At 41.2% G+C, this 12735-nt stretch overlaps 1 long non-coding RNA gene across 1 annotated transcript; it reads left to right on the top strand.

The window, feature by feature from the left end:
• The first annotated feature begins 277 nt into the window (after nt 1–277).
• Nucleotides 278–5107, top strand: LOC307188326. Its single transcript, XR_013828896.1, has 2 exons — nt 278–614; nt 4607–5107. It is a non-coding gene; the product is annotated as an uncharacterized lncRNA (long non-coding RNA).
• The last annotated feature ends 7628 nt before the right edge of the window (nt 5108–12735 follow it).

Raw genomic sequence — 12735 nt, 5'->3', positions numbered from 1 at the left:
GGAGGCAAAGGAAGCGAAGAGGATTTTCAAAGATTTTTTATTCCTCTATTGGATTCCAGATTTCCCGGACACTTAGCCTAGACTAGCCCATCTTTCTTCCATCGCCGTGTCCTCCGGCCTCTTAGTTAGCACATGGAGGGGTTAGGAGAACGAATATCCCCCACCACCCCTGCCGGTGTCGAGGAAGTTGGACACGTCCGGCCTGAGTCCCTTCCCCACCGAGCCCCCCCACCCCCCACGCCCCAGTAGCGCCGGAAGTCGAAGCCCGAGGGCTGGGGGCGCCCGGGCCCTTCATGGGCGGAGACCGAGTTGGCTAAAGGGTCTGTACGTGGTCTCTGCTGCGGCTGGGCTTGGCAGCACTTGCTCAGGCTAAGTCCGAAGCGGGGCAACATTGCTCTGCGGTGCTGGCTGGGTGGGGTTGGGCACTGCCCCTCTTAGGAGCGAGGAAAATCCAGATAGGGGTCGGAGGGAAGTTCGGCCCTCCGACTGTGGCCGCCATCCTTGCAGTGGTCTTGGTAGTTCCGTCCTGAGTATGATGGTTGTGGGAACTTGGAGATCATCAGAATCCTGTGGAGGACTTGTTAAAACACCTTGCTGAGCTTCGCCTGAATTAGGTAGATCTGGTGTGGGACCCAAGAATGTGCATTTCTAACAAGTTCCCTGTGATGCTTGATGTTGCCAGTCTAGGGACCTCATGGGTGAATCGCTGAATTAGAGGATGTATCATCAGAGAGCTGGGGGACTAAAAGTGCGAAAAGTACTGTGGACGTTGTAAACCTGTACAAATAACGATGCACAGTGTCTCCAGGATCTAGCCTCATATTTATATTCCGTTTGTACCATAGTTGTTTGTCTCTCCATCTGCTTCCTTACTCTCCTACTACCAGAGGAACCCTAAAAACAGGGTTTGTCCCTAAAATCACCTTTCTTGGACCCTGCTTCTCCTCCTTATCAAATATTTGGTAAATTAGTTTGTTTTAGTTGATTTATTTTTCCTTAACAATCTGATCTTTGCCCCATGCTCCTCCCAATTTCATGGAAAATTACTTTCTCAGAGTTCTTTCCCAGAATTATTGCCAAATCCAGTGATTCTTTCAATCTTGAGCATTTAGGGTGTTACCCATCTCCTTAAAACTTCACTCCAACTCTCCTGGTTACCTCTGCATAGTCCTTTGTATTTGCTGGCTCATCTTTTTTTTTAAAACATCTTTATTGGAGTATAATTGCTTTACAATGGCGTGTTAGTTTCTGCTTTATAACAAAGTGAATCAGCTATACATATACATATATCCCCATATCTCCTCCCTCTTGCGTCTCCCTCCCACCCTCCCTATCCCACCCTTCTGGTCACAGAGCATACCCTGTGGTATGCGGCTGCTTCCCACTAGCTATCTGTTTTACATTTGGTAGTGTATACAAGTCCATGCCACTCTCTCACTTCGTCCCAGCTTACCCTTCCCCCTCCCCGTGTCCTCAAGTCCATCCTCTACGTCTGCGTCTTTATTCCTGTCCTGCCCCTAGGTTCTTCATAACCAATATTTTTTCTTAGATTTTTTTTCTTATATATGTTAGCATACGGTATTTGTTTTTCTCTTTCTGACCTACTTGGCTCATCTTTTTTGTAGTCACATCTTATATCATCTTTCCTCAGATTTTCTTACGTGGCAGTGTCATACATTCTCAGGGATTTAACTTTTATCTCCATTTAAAAGAGTTCCAAATTTATCTATTGAACAAATATTCGTTGAGTCCAGGCTCTGTGCTCTTTGAGGTTGAGGGAACAGCAGTGGAAAGATCCTGAGGTAGGAGAAAAAAACCTGACCTACTGGAGGAACTGACAGGGCTAGTGTGACTGGGGCTTGGTGGGAGATGAGAGAACTGTGCGTAGCAGAATGAAGTGGCAAGAGTCAGACCTCTAAGTCTAGCCCCGTCCTTTTTCTCAAGCCCCCAATCCACCCTACCTGGTATCTCTCCTGGAATACCAAACTAAACCCTTAATACTATTGATTACTCTTCCCCCAAGACTGCGTTTCTCACTTCTGAAGTTCTGTTAAAGATATAATGTTTCACTAATAAAAATAATAGCTACTTTAATTTAGCAGGTATGTATCATGCATTCTTCTAAGCACTTTCCATATTAACCTCATTTAATCCTCAAAACTACACTATATTCTAGAAACTATTATTAGCCCCATTTTATAGATGGGAAGACTGAGGCATAGAGAGGTCAAGTAACTTGCCCAAATTTATTGAACTAGTAAGTAAAAAGCTTGACTGGAGCCCAAGCAGTCTGACTCCACCATTATAATATACTGCCTTGCCACCATGATCTTATTTATTTACCCATTCAACAAATATTTATTGAACTAGAGACTTCTAGAGATACAGAAGTCATAACAGACCTGTGCACTCACAAAGCTTATCTTCTATATTTGTCACCTTTCTTATTTCCATCCTCCTTTCCTGGTACTATCTTGATTTGGGCCTCTATTACCTCTAACTAACTGGGACTTATGCAATAACTTCCTAACTGTGCTATCTCCTTCTCCACACTTCCAGAGTAATTTTCCCAAATGCAGCCAGAATCATTTCTCTTCACAGTTTAAATACCTTGGTTTGTACTTGAGGCCACCTGAGGATAGCTCTGACCAATGTTTTCCACCATTATTTCTCATCACATTGGTGGTTCTTAACTTATTACCATCCATTATGGGGTGTGTAGCAAGCAATTCTTGACAAAAAACTTTATTAAAGTTAGCAAATTATTTTCTTTAAAAATTAAAGCAGATCGAAAGTCATCTATTATAATATCATTATCATTCATTTGCATTCTGATATATGTTCTTGGAAGTGAGAGAGGGAGTGGGGTTACTAGGAGTTGTATATGGCAAGCAGCCTATTTTATCTATGCTTTTGGGTGCACCCATAGGAATAGGTGCAGTGCGCTGGCATGGGAAATGTTTATAAACTGGTATCATGGCAGAGAAAGCTCTTAAACAACTGAACTCTATGTTTTAGTCAGACTGGACACACTGTGTCTTCCCTCTTCTTGAGATGTCCTTCCCTCACTTTCTATTGTCAAAATCCTACTTATTGTTTCAAGCCGTATCTTAAATACTACCCTTTCCTGCAAGCCTTTCTTAGTCATTGCATCTGATGTGAACACATTCCTTTTTTGAACTTTGCACCTTGTACTTTCTTCCTGATATTTGGTAACTTTTGCATTTGCAATTGTCTTATCTTTTCCCTTAAACTGAAATTGTTGATGGCAATGGCAATTTCTCACTCATTTTAGTGCTGCCTCAATGTATGGCAAGCAACATGCTTTAATATGTATGGAATGAATTTGATAAAGCCAGTACTTATATCACAATCATAGACTTGACTATGGAGGAGAAAGGGTGACAAGCTGGTTTACTTACAGGGATGCTGGAAGATAGACAATTAAAGGAGGATCTAGTCCCTGGCTATTTTTGTGATTTCACATGAGTCACTTAAGCTCTTTGTAAAATGTGAGTACCAAAGCTTTACATGATAGTTAAGACTCTTCTAACTCTCGTAATTGGGGTTCCAGATCTCTTTGTATCCTCGTTATTGGTATCCTTGAACTGATTGGATTTCCTAGCAATATATTCTGCTCCTACTTGATAAATACTGTACTAGTGTAACTGATGACCTTAAGGAGAGGAGGGATAAATCAGATCTTTGAGGAAATATCTCATAAGACAAGGTCCAGGGCTGCCTCAGATTGGCTTTTGTTTTGTTAGTGCTGTATAAAACTTTGTTATTCAGACTTTCAATGCTCAGTTAAGAATTCTAAACTGGCTAAACTTGCAAACTCCAGCTGTAAATAATAAAGGTTTTGGTTAAAATATTAGCAACATTCGAGACAGTGTCTTTTTTTTTTTAGTAAATTTATTTATTTATTTATGGCTACATTGGGTCTTCATTGCTGCATGTGGGCTTTCTCTAGTCGCGGCGAGTGGGGGCTACTCTTCCTTGTGGTGCGCTGGCTTCTCGTGTTGCGGAGCGAGGGCTCTAGGTGCGCAGGCTTCAGTAGTTGTGGCTCATGGGCTCAGTAGTTGTGGCACACGGGCTTAGTTGCTCTGTGGCATGTGAGATCTTCCCGGACCAGGGCTCGAACCCATGTCCCCTGCATTGGCAGGCAGATTCTTAACCCCTGAGCCACCAGGGAAGTCCTTGAGGCAGTGTCTTATGATTAAAAGTATTTTGGAACTTTTATCATTGATAGGCCAGTTTGGCTTCCCTACTTTCAATTAAGATTTATTTCATGAATGACCATATTTTATTAATCATTCCTGGCATTCTTTATAATATTTGTATAGGACTGGTATTTCTTTTCAAAATATTTGATAGAATTCATCAGTGAAGCTATATGGACTGGGGCTTTCCTTTATGGGAATATTTTAAATTAATAGTTCAAATCCTTTACTTGTTATAGATCTCTTCAGATTTTCTCTTTCTTCATTAGTCAACTTTGGTAATTTGTGTCTTTCTAGGAATTTGTCATTTCATCTAAATTGTCTAATTTGTTGGCATGAAGTTGTTCATAATATATATATATATATATTTTTTTTTTTTCCAGTACGCGGACCTCTCACTGCTGTGGCCTCTCCTGCCGCGGAGCACAGGCTCCGGACGCGCAGGCCTAGCGGCTATGGCTCACGGGCCCAGCTGCTCCGCGGCACGCGGAACCCTCCCGGACCTCGGCACGAACCCGTGTACCCCGCATCGGCAGGCGGACTCCCAACCACTGCGCCACCAGGGAAGCCCCATGTTCATAATATTTTATTATAATCATTTTAATATCTGTAAAGTTGGCAGTGAGGTCTCTTGTTTCATTCCTATTTTGGTAAATTTGTGTTTTCTCTTTTTTTCTTGGTCAGTATAGCTAAAGGTTTATCAGTTTGTTGATGTTTTCAAAGAAACAAAAATCTTCTGGTTTCATTAATTTTTCTCTAGTTTTTTTTTATTTCATTAATTTCCACTCTGATCTTTATTCTTTCCTTCCAGACAAGAATGCCACAGAATTCCTGTTCTTATCTGAGGTTTAGCAGTTTTTCATGAATAAACTTCTAAATTTGTTGTTGCCCTTTGGTTGATTTATAGAGTTCTGAAATGGTAGTTTTGGACAATCTTACCCAGTTTTCTAGTTTTTTTAGAGAGAGGATTTGCTGACCTCTTTACTCTGCCTTTGCTGTGAGATCCCCATAGTACTTTTGGATTAAAAATTTTGCCCTACTTAGATGAAAGGTGTTAGTTGCAACATGTGAGCTTGATATTGCTTTTAACTTTGGTGGTGGAAATAGATGCTTCTTTTTCAAGGACAAGTAACAATAGGTCTTTATTCCCGTAGCTAGGAAGATGCCAAGGGCCTGTTTCAACAAGCACATTGCTTCCCTTGGAAAATGATCTGGGAAAAGTATTTATACTCCTATGCTTTGAATAGAAGATTATAGAACACCTGATGAACCTGGCTTAGATACTGTATCATATATACACACATACTCATAAATACATATGTATGTATGCATATACGTATGTGTGTTCTTGACCTAAAACAGACTGCCAGTTATTTCTCCAGTAAAAATAGGTTTATCTGGGATCAGCAGATAATTGCAATTAGTGGTCTGCAACCATGGTGAGACACATGCAAGTCTTGGCACAGCAAGGAAAGGAGAACTCTTTTTTTTTTTGCGGTACGCGGGCCTCTCACTGTTGTGGCCTCTCCCGTTGCGGAGCACAGGCTCCGGATGCGTAGGCTCAGCGGCCATAGCTCACGGGCCCAGCCGCTCCGCGGCATGTGGGATCCTCCTGGACAGGGGCATGAACCCATGTCCCCTGCATTGGCAGGCGGACTCTCAACCACTGCGCCACCAGGGAAGCCCAGGAGAACTCTTCTATAGAGGGGAAAAGGAAGTGGGGAGGGCTATAGAAAACAAAGAGTCCATGGCTTTTCACTGGCTGAGTTGTCATCAGGAAAAAAAAGTTTTCTTATTGGGCTCTGCTCTTGTCCCAGGCCATGAGTCCTCCCCCTGCTGGTCTCCCAACTCTATTTAATTGAGGTTTCCATTTATTAATTTTTTACAGTTCCCCCTTTTGATCAAGATCTTTCTCTGAAAGCACTGCTGATCAAGAGTCAGGATTTCCAGTTTCAATGGCTTTTTGTTCATCAATGCCAGGAAGGATCTTTCCTGGGTGTAGTGTCTCATACTGGGGGAAAGTGCACAGATTGGAAACCTATTGAGGTCACATTTGAGGGAGAACTCTCAAGCACTTTTTATTTAACATCCGTATGTTATCAAGATTATAGAGATTGGAGATTATCTGAAGTATTATGTCATCATCAAAGGTTCAGCAACAGACTTCCAACATGCCTTCTCTGTATCTTGGGAAAACTGTCTCATTAGATGTCATCTGCTTCAATTCTGGAAAATCTTTACTGTCAGGTCACCAGGTAATTTGCAGTTCCAGTCAGAGTTTGGTTCTTCTTTAGTGTGTCATATGAATCTAAGAGTCTGTTTCCTGGAGTTTGGTGGCACAAGGGTTGGTTAGTAGTACTTGAAAGGGCCCTCTCCAGCAAGATCTTCTGGAGGTTTCTTTTCCAAAAGACAAAATCTTCAGGTTTCAAGGTGTGATGCTTAAGGTCTTTGTCTTCCTAGAGTACCTGTGAAAAGATTGTCCTACCAAAACATGGTTATTTTTGATAGAAGCAATTAGGCTTTTGCAATATTGGAGTATCTCTCCTTTTAAAAGTTGTGGATCAAAAGAGGCAAGAGCCAATTGTATTGGGTGTCCTGTGACTCTCTCAAAGTTTATGAGTTCCAGAAGGCATGGATCTGAGATTTAGAAGGACCAACTTCAATGCTTGTGGCCAAGGTATTTGGAGGGCCTCTACAAATTTTGCCCATTGAGTCTTAATAGTGCTATTAGTGTGTCTGACTAAATTAGAGGATTGAGGGTGGTAAATACAGTAAAAGTGTTGTAAAACCAACCAAACAGTGCTGACTTGTCGAAGTATCTGACCAGCAGGACTTCCCTGGCAGTCCAATGGTTAAGACTCCGAGCTTCCACTGCAGGGGACATGGGTTTGGTCCCTCAATGGAGAACTAAGACCCCACATGCTGTGTGGCATGGCAAAAAAAAAAGAAGTACCTGACCAACAAAATGGTTCCTCAGTCACTATGAAGTTCAAGAGGAGTTCTCCAGGTTGGGATAAATTTTTCCAAAAGTACTTTAGCCATAGAAGAGGCAGTAGCCTGTCTCAAGGGAAGGCTTCAGTTCTGTGTGAAAACAAATGGACTGTGACAAAAACATATTTATATCTATGAGATGAAGGAAGTTGTATGAAATCCATTTTCCAGAACTTGAGCGGTCCATTAAGCAATTTAAAATGTCTAAGAGCCAAAATTAATGCACAGAAATCTCTTGCATTCCTATACACTAATGATGAAAAATCTGAAAGAGAAATTAAGGAAACACTCTCATTTACCATTGCAGCAAAAAAATAAAATACCTAGGAATAAATCTACCTAAGGAGACAAAAGACCTGTATGCAGAAAACTATAAGACACTAATGAAAGAAATTAAAGACGATACAAACAGATGGAGAGATATACCATGTTCTTGGATTGGAAGAATCAACACTGTGAAGATGACCATACCACCCAAAACAATCTACAGATTCAATGCAATCCCTATCAAACTACCAATGGCATTTTTCACAGAACTAGAACAAAAAATTTCACAGTTTGTGTGGAAACACAAAAGACTCCAAATAGCCAAAGCAATCTTGAGAAAGAAAAACAGAGCTGGAGGAATCAGGCTCCTGGACTTCAGACTATACTACAAAGCTACAGTAATCAAGACAGTATGGTACTGGCACAAAAACAGAAATATAGATCAATGGAACAGGATAGAAAGCCCAGAGATAAACTCATGCACCTATGGTCACTTAATCTATGACAAAGGAGGCAAGGATATGCAATGGAGAAAAGATGGTCTCTTGAATAAGTGGTGCTGGGAAAACTAGACAGCTACATGTAAAAGAATGAAATTTGAACACTTCCTAACACCACACACAAAAATAGACTCAAAATAGATTAAAGACCTAAATGTAAATCCAGACACTATGAAACTCTTAGAGGAAAACATAGGCAGAACACTCTATGATGTAAATCACAGCAAGATCCTTTTTGACCCACCTCCTAGAGAAATGGAAATACAAGCAAAAATAAACAAATGGGACCTAATGAAACTTAAAAGCTTTTGCACAGCAAAGGAAACCATAAACAAGACAAAAAGACAACCCTCAGAATGGGAGATAATATTTGCAAGTGAAGCAACTGACAAAGGATTAATCTCCAAAATATACAAGCAGCTCATGCAGCCCAATATCAAAAAAACAAACGACCCAATCCAAAAATGGGCCAAAGACCTAAATCGACATTTCTCCGAAGAAGATATACACATTGCCAACAAACACATGCAAGGATGCTCAACGTCACTAATTTCATTGGTGAAATGCAAATCAAAACTACAATGAGGTATCACCTGACACCGGCCAGAATGGCCATCATCAAAAAATCTACAAGCAATAAATGCTGGAGAGAGTGTGGAGAAAAGGGAACACTTTTGCACTGCTGGTGGGAATGTAAATTGATACAGCCACTATGGAGAACACTATGGAGGTTCCTTAAAAAACTAAAAATAGAACTACCATATGACCCAGCAATCTCACTACTGGGCATATACCCTGAGAAAACCATAATTCAGAAAGAGTCATGTGGGCTCCCCTGGTGGCGCAGTGGTTGAGAATCTGCCTGCCAATGCAGAGGACATGGGTTTGAGTCCTGGTCTGGGAAGCTCCCACATGCCGTGGAGCAACTGGGCCCGTGAACCACAACTACTGAGCCTGCGCGTCTGGAGCCTGTGCTCCGCAACAAGAGAGGCCACAATAGTGAGAGGTCCACGCTCCGCGATGAAGAGTGGCCCCCACTTGCCACAACTAGAGAAAGCCCTCGCACAGAAACGAAGACCCAACAGAGCAAAAATAATTAATTAATAAACTCCTACCCCCAACATCTTCTAAAAAAAAAAAAAAAGTCATGTACCACAATGTTCACTGCAGCTCTATTTACAATAGCCAGGACATGGAAGCAACCTAAGTGACCATTGACAGATGAATGGATAAAGAAGGTGTGGCACACATATACAATGGAATATTAGCCATAAAAATAAACGAAATTGAGTTATTTGTAGTGAGGTGGTTGGACCTAGAGTCTGTCAGACAGAGTGAAGTAAGTCAGAAAGAGAAAAACAAATACCGTATGCTAACACATATATATGGAATCTAAAAAAAAAAAAAGGTTCAGGAATAAAGATGCAGATGTAGAGAATGGACTTGAGGACACGAGGGTGGGGGAAGGGTAAGCTGGGACGAAGTGAGAGAGTGGCATGCACATATATACACTACCAAGTGTAAAATAGATAGCTAGTGGGAAGCAGCTGCATAGTACAGGAAGATCAGCTCGGTGCTTTGTGCCCACCTAGAGGGGTGGGATAGGGAGAGTGAGAGGGAGATGCAAGAGGGAGGAGATATGGGGATATATGTACACGTATAGCTGATTCACTTTGTTGTACAGCGGCAACTAACACAACATTGTGAAGCAATTATACTCCAATAAAGATGTTTAAAAAAAAATGGGAGCAATATGGACAAGAATCCCTGCGTTGTATTTCAGACAAATGGGACAATTGAGATAGGCACTTTTTGCAGCCTTGGTGTTTCCCCACCAATACTGATTGATGAATGCTATCACTTTGTCAGTAGACTAATGGTTTAGTGCATGTACAATGGTGAGCAGCGGGAATTTTAGTCTTTGGTAGGCCTGGGGTGTTGTTTCATCCAAATGAGAGCTTTCTCTTTATCAAACCAACAATTGTTGAATTTTAAATCTTGTTTTTCTTTTTTTTTTTTGAGGCTGGCTAACTTCTCTAGCCAGTTTTTCTAAGTTATCATTTGGGGAAATATCCCTTTGAACCATGACAGAGGTTTGGCTGCTGTTGGTTCCTTTAAGAGCAACATTTCTTGTGGAAATGTCAGCAAGATGATTTCCCTTAGCTTCCAGAGAGTCAAGTTTAGAATGCCTCGGAATCTTAATAATAGGTAAAGTGGCAGGTAAAAGTATTGCATCCAATAATTCCTGAACATAGGGGTCATTCTAAATTTCATATTTGCAGAAATAAGGAAGCCATGTTGCTTCCACAGCATTCCAAAATCATGAAAGTGCTTCAAAAGTATATCTAATATCAGTATGAGTATTGGCATTTTTGCGCTTGGCCTAAAGTGCAAGCCCATGTAAGAGTGTATAATTCAGCCTCTTGGCTGAAGTAGTCATGGGTAAATATACTGCCTCAACAACATCAAAAGGGGTTGCAGTATCATACCCAGCACAACATTTGCCATTGTCACCTTTTTTTTTCACTATACATTGTTTAATATAGCAAATATAGAAAATTAGGAAAAATAGAGAAGCTATGAAAAGCACTATTAACAATCTAAATTTAATGGATATGTGGATTCTCAGAATCAACAAACTGAAAATCCACAATCTCCTCAAAAATATGTAGAACATTTACAAAAACTGGCTATTGTCACCTTTTAAACAAGAGCCATCATTGAACTGTGAGATGTCAGCGTTACGTAAACGTATTTCCTACAGGTCATCATGGGGAGTCTGGAGGTGACCTGTCAGAATTAAGTAGTGGTGAGGGACTTTGTCAGTGATGGAAGGGAGAAGAGTAGCAGGGTTAAGGTTATTACAAAATAAAAGAATTACGTGAAGAGCAGTTAACAAAAGGATTTCACAGGAGGTGAGGCAGCTCACTGAAAGATGTTGAGTGTGATGAGAGTTGAGGAGAGCTTCTACTGTATGGGGTATAAGAATGGATAAAGGGGATCCCACAGTTATTTTCTTGGTGACCTTAACCAAAAGGCTGTAACAGCTCTAAGGCAAGGGAGTATTCCAGTGCCACACAGTTCTGTTTCTGGTTATAACACCCTATGTGTTAACAGAGGCCCCTGTGTTTTGGGGTGAGTACCCCAAGGACCTTCCCTTCCTTTTCATATACAAAAGGGAATCTGATAATTGGGATGCCCAAAGGGCAGGTGGGCTCATCAAACTCTCCTTTAAGGACTTAAAAGCTATGTTGTCTGATTCTTCCCATAAAATTGGGTCGGGGTTGATGTTCTTTAGTAAAACATACAGAAGTTTGGCCATAAAAGAGAAATTTGGAATTTAATTTCAGCAGTAACCAGCGAGCCTGAGAAAAACCTCACAGTTGGTGCTTAGTTTGGGGGTCTGGGAAACTTAGGACATTATGAAGTCTGTCTGGATCTAGGTGTAGCCCTTATTCTGATATCTGATGCCCTAAATATCAAACCTGGATTTGGGCAAACTGCAATTTTTCCTTGGTGGCCTTATGTCCCTTTAAGGCTAAAAGCTTTAGCAAGTAGATGCTGTCTTCCTGTGAGGAGGCTTGAGAAGGAGAGCAAAGAAGCAAATCATCCACATATTGCAACAAAGTAGAACCTCAAGGGAACTTTATATCATCCAAAACAGCCTTCAGGATTTGTGAGACTAAGGATTCCGAGTAAAAACCCTGAAGCATTAGTGTCCAGGTGAATTGTTTTTCTTCCCAAGTGAAGACAAAATGGTATCGGCTGTCTTCATCAATCAGAATACTAAAGAATTCACTACATGAATCAATTACAGTAAAGAATTTACTCTGGAGGGAATGGGTATCAGTAATGTGTAAGGGTTAGGGACAACAGTGTGTCAAGGGAGAGCAATGTTTATTACTTGGAGGTCCTGGACAAACCTCCACCGTGGGCCCTTGGGTTTTCTCACCAGTAAAATGGGGGTATTACAGGGACTAATACAAAGGATACTGAGGCCTTGAGCCTTGTATTCTTTTATTATGGGCTCTGTGCATTGAAGGACTTCTTTACTTATAGGGTATTGATTAATTCTGTGAGGAGGTTTCGAAGGATCTATTTGAATCTTGATGGGAGGTGTGCTGTGAATTTTGCCAATATCGGTTGGAGAGTTTGCCCATAAGGAGGATGGTAGCTCCTAATTCAATAGGGACAAATGATCAGTGTTTCCACAATCATTTCTAGTGCCATGAGAGATGGAGCAAATAAAAGACATCATAGGGTCATTTGATTCACCTTGTTGGCTGCTGTGATGACTCAAATTCTAGAATTATTCCCCCTTTTGGGAGCAAGAAATTCTGCCATGATACTTCTCTAAGAAGTTTCAGCCTAATAAATGGATAGAAGAGGAGGAACTAAGGAGAAAAGGGTGAATATGTCTCAAAGGGTCTAAATGAAAGGGAATCAGTTCAGAGATGGGAATCTCTGTTGGCTCATTAGAGCTTCCCACTATTTGAACTGTTTTAGTACTCCGAAGCAGGGGCTGCTTTATAGTTGTGCGGTTGAGCACTGAGTGTGGCTCTGATGTCTGTTAGGACTGGAAGAGATTCATCCCCAACCTGGAGAAATATTTCTCTAAACCAATTAAGAGGGAGTGTTGGGAAGAGCCCCTTTAGTTCTTTGGCACCCCATCATTGAGAATTGGGAGGCTGTTGGAAAGGCTGGTTAAAGGGCTGAAGGCACCTGAAGTGCTTGAATCTGTAAAATCTCCTTTC

Source organism: Stenella coeruleoalba (genome assembly GCF_951394435.1).
Source record: "Stenella coeruleoalba genome assembly, chromosome: 6".
NCBI lineage: Eukaryota > Metazoa > Chordata > Mammalia > Artiodactyla > Delphinidae > Stenella > Stenella coeruleoalba.
The sequence above is the reverse complement of the archived record's forward strand: the minus strand, read 5'-3'. Positions and strand labels throughout refer to the sequence as shown.